Source organism: Chrysochloris asiatica, unplaced genomic scaffold, assembly GCF_000296735.1.
Source record: "Chrysochloris asiatica unplaced genomic scaffold, ChrAsi1.0 scaffold00258, whole genome shotgun sequence".
Classification (NCBI taxonomy): domain Eukaryota; kingdom Metazoa; phylum Chordata; class Mammalia; order Afrosoricida; family Chrysochloridae; genus Chrysochloris; species Chrysochloris asiatica.
Genome location: NW_006408776.1, coordinates 783603 through 788748, shown reverse-complemented (window position 1 = coordinate 788748; position 5146 = coordinate 783603).

The window sequence follows — 5146 nt, the reverse complement described above, 5'->3', positions numbered from 1 at the left end:
AGGTAGGGAATTCTTATTTAAAGCATACTGAGTTTCTGCTGGGATGTTGAAAAACATTTGGAAATAAATAGTGGTGATGGTTGCATACCAAGGCGTCCTGATGGTACAATGGTTTAGTGCTTGGCTGCAAACAAAAAGGACAGTGGTTCAAACCCACTGATTGCTCTATGGGAGAAAAGATGAACTGATTTGCTCCTGTAAAGATGACAGCCTCTGGGGCAGCCCTGCTCTATCACATAGGGTCACTGTAATAACATGATGGCTCATGAAACAATCATATTTGCACAACACAGTAAATGTAATTAAAGTCATTGGATTGCAGACTTGAAAAAGTTTACGATGGCAAAAAACAAATTGTTACTTAAACATATATATATATATATATATGTATCTTACCACATAACATTTTTAAAAAATTAAATTTTTATTTACTACAGGGCTTCAATAAGTCTTTAATATGCTAATTTATATTATAAATCCTTAAGAGATTCTAGCTCATAGCAACCCTATAGGATATCAAACTGTCCCACAGGGCTTCCAAGTCTGTAAATCTTTATAGAAGCTGACAGTCATCTCTCTCTCCATGGGGCTGCTGGTGGGTTTGAAATCCCATCCTTCTGTGCCCTTAACTGAGACACCAGGGCTCCTAGACAAGGGTGTAGAGTCGGTTCCGACTCATAGAGACCCTGTACAGGATTCCCAGCACTGTAAATCTTTATGGGAGCAGAAAGCTTCCTCTTTCTCCTGCGGAACAGCTGGTAGTTTTGAACTGCAGTTTCGAACTGCTGACCTTGAGGTTCACAGCCCGATTTGTAACCACTATGTTACCAGAGCTCCTTAGACAAGGGTGTAGGAGTTCCCAAACCATTTGAGCAAGGCACACCTATTAAGTTGCAACCCACTGACGATCCACAGAACACAATTAAGGGGACTTTGCACTAGACTGCATTCGTCCTCTGCTCACCTCTCAAATGAATGGGAAGCAGATGCAGGTAAGTGGTAGGTTTCTCACTTTCCATGTGGGACGCCTAGGTTGGATTCCCAGCCAATGTGTCTTGAGCGCCACCACCATTCATTCTCACAGTGATGGCTTATGTGTGGTTCTAATACTGAACACACTTCCCTGGAGCTCCCAGACTAAATCCAACTAAAAGAAAAGCCTGATGATGTACTTCCAAAAGAGTGAGCCCATCAAAACCCTATGAATGGCAACGTTTCGACCCTCCACAACAGGGGTCTCCAATGGGAGACAATAGCAACAGTAGCTGTGCGCCAAGAGCCATGCTGTGCCCTTGACAGGCACGGGCAGGCACCCAGTCTCGCCACAACTCCACAGACAGAGCTCACCAAGGCCACTCTGTAGATGTGAGGTGAAGCCACTGCACTGCTCAGAGCCATGCATTCATCATCAAGTACAAACACTGAATGCATCCAAACCATTAAAGTCCCCAAAGAAGATTGTTATAATTATCCATTTTAAAAATCAGACCATTGTCCTGAGTGAGGCCATCTGTAGGGGCTTGTGGTGGGTGGGAGTGGTGTGAGCTGCCTGCTGGTCAGTGAGGTCATGATGGCTTTGACCAGGAGATGAGGGGTGGGTGGGGCGAGGCCTCTCTTCCATGAGCCACAGATGATTCAATCAGAAGACACTCTGTGTTATGAAGATCTTAGCAATTCATGAAACAAAGGTCATTTTCAGTAAAACACAAGCTATTATAGATTTGCAGGTGGAAGATTCAATTTGGGAAACAGGTCACTGGCCAGGGTGAAACTGTACTGTGAGGGGTCATGGACTTTTGTACTGTGATAAAGAAAAGGAGTTCGCAGACTAACTTCTGTTTCACCGAGAGAGAATACACTAATTGGACTCTTGAGTTTAAACATTTTTTAATTTTAGAATAGTTACAGATTTTACAGAAAAGTTGTATAAACAGAACAGCATCCCATATGCCCACAATCCATTTATTCTATTGTTAACATCTGTCACAACAAATGAAACAATACTGATACAGTATTATTCATTTCAGTACCTATTTTCTTCAGATTTCCTCAGTTTATACCTAATTCCCTTTTCTATTCCAGGATCCTCTCCCTGATGGCAGACAATTTAGACTTTTTATTCACTGAGGAATTTTCAGAATCTAGAATAATGCCAAAGGATCACTGGTGGCATTGTGGATTAAATGTTGGACTGTCAACCAAAAGGTTGGCAGTTCAAATCCACCAGCCACTCCACAGGAGAAAGATGAACCAGCCTGCTTCAGTAAAGATTTACAATCTCACAAGCTCTACGGGGCAGTTCTGCTTTGCCTTCTTTGTTGTTGTTGTTATTGTTAAGTGCCATTGATTCAGTTCTGATTCATAGTAACCCTGCATAGGGTTTCTGAACAGCGCCTGGTGGATTTGAACCATTGATATTGTAGTCCAGTGCATTATCCCGCAGCACCACACCCGGGTCATTATATGTTGGAATTGACTCAAAGACAATAGATTTATGGGTTTTAAGTCTCCTTGGGTTCCTCTTGGCTGTGAGTTTCTCATCCTTTCCTTGGTTTTTATGACTTTAACACTTTGGAGAAGTACTGCTCAAATATCTTATAGCATGTCCTTACATTTGTGTTGGTCTGATGATTTTTTTTCTCATGATTTGACTAGTGTTATATCTGAGGGGAAGCAAGACTGCAGAAGGAATCCTGGTGTGGCGCTATAGGTTCATGCGCTGGACTGCAAAGTTGCTTTGAACCACAAAGTCGGTGGTTCAAGCTCACCAGCTGCTTGGAAACCCTATGCAGGGTCGCTGTGGGTTGGAACCTAACAACAACAAGACCTATTAAGAGCACACACTACCAGTTGAGAATGCTGAGTTCAATTCCATGGCTGAGATGTTATTGGTCAAATTTCTCTTTCATAAAGTTATTCTTTCACACACACACCTCCCCCCCCCCCCGCCCCTTTACACACTGTAGTCATTGGAAGGGAGTCGCTATGTGTTACTCACCCTTCAGGGGTAGAGAAAGCTATGCTTCTCCTTCTTGAGAAGACAGTATCTGCATAAACTATTTGGAATTCTTCTGCACAAACTTGTACATCCTCTTCCATTAATTTATTGATCCATGCATGTGGTGTTTTAGAATAAGCACTTGACATTTGACTGCTTAACACAAGGTTAGCAGTTCAAACCCACCAGCAACTCCTCGAAAACACTATGCATGGTCTCTACAAGTTTCAATCTGCTCAACAGCACTTAACAACATTTACAAATATTAATGCAGAATTTTACTTAAATCTCTATGAATCCATACAGATTAAAATTGCTAAGTGTCTTCAAGTTGGTTCCAGCTCACAGTGACTGTGTATATAGGGTTTCCGAGTTTGAACCACCAATCTTGAGGTTCAAGATTGCAGTCCATTGCTTATCGCACAGTGCCACACCAGGACTCCAAATATGTGTAAATTTTTGTTGTTGCTAAGTGCTGTTGAGTCAGTACTGACTCATAGTGACCCTATGGAGAAGCTGGTGAGTTTGAACCACCAATCTTGCAGTTCAAACAACTTTGTGTCCAGGGCTTATCCTACAGGGCCACACTAGCTCTTTCCATTGACTCCCTGATATACCTCCATTGTTACATGTGTGTGTTATTGTTTTGAGTTTTTTGTTTTGTTTTCTATGGTGCTGAGGGTTAATGCGCTGGACTGCAAAGTCACTTTGAACAACAGGGTCAGCAGTTCAGGCTCACCAGCCACTCCTCGGAAACCCTATATGTGGCCCCTAGTGGTTACAAATCAGGCTGATAATCTTATGGTCAGCAGTTCGAAACTTATAGCCGTTTAGTGGGAGAAAGATGTGGCTTTCTGCTCCCGTAAAGATTTACAGCCTCGGGAACCCTGTACAGGGTCACTATGAGTCGGAACCAACTCCATGGCACATCACAACAACAACAACAACAATGGGTTAGAACTGTATGGGTGGCACTTAACAACAAAAAGATGCTCTAGGTTTATCTTACATATTTCTTGCTCCAGCCCTAGACTCAACTATTTCTCCAAAACTCTCTGGTTCTTTTTATATTACAATGGAATCAGAAACCAAGATCTAAGTGCTGGGTGTGGTCGCTGTTACTAGGTTTCTGTTGCTTTTAGGACCTCTCAACAGACACAGCAAGGAAATCTGTGTTATTACCTATGTTTATACACATATCTATAAATATTTCTATGTGTAATGATCTGTATTTATATTAAGTTAAAGTTAAACATGAGTTCATACTGATGTCTCCACTCCAATCCATCATCACCCAGATTAGAACTAGTCTTTTCCCCCGGCTAGTCTGTAGGCTCCCCTCCACCATCCACCTTCCTTTCACAGGCAGTCCCTGCAGTTACACATCAACCCACATTTGAGCTACATACAACGTTCAAAACAACAAACAAATGTTACTTTTTAATGTACATCAAAACACTATTATTTCTCACCATAGAAAGATCGTAAGTCTGTCTTCTGCCTTTAACTGATTGGAGTACCTAAAATGGGGCTACAATGTGCCCAGTGAAGGAGACTTCCTGTGCAGTCTCTGCATTACATAAGACTATAGGTGGAATCCTGAACCCCATCCAGAATCATCTGAGGTGGGAAATTTCCACTTGAAAGGACAAGCAGACCAGCCTAGAGCAGCTTGAAGAACAGAAGATACTTCTTGAAAAAAAGACCAACAGGAAAAATACAAAACAATGTAGGCAGTCCGACTAATTACTATAAGAACAAGCAAGTTGCTCACCCAGGAGACATCAAGCCATGTGGTCGGGTGCACTCAGGGCAAACCCCCTTCCAAGACTAAGACTCAATGGGAATACGGGCTCTGATTGGTGACCACGTTCATCACCAATAAGGGAAAGTGAGGGAAAAACAGCAATGAAGCTGCAAGCTAAACCCTACAACATTCAATAGACTCCTGTGAACCTAGGTGGAGACCTGGTTGGCTAGCAGTGTAGCAAGACCTGGGGACTCTTCAGCTCAGAGTCAGTGACATAGCCACAGAGGACTAGAGTGGAGAGTGAAGTATCCAGCTGATAAGAAGAGAGGGCATATGCACAAGAACACCCACACTTGCAGATAATACCCACTTGACCTGCCTTCAATGACTGGATGATC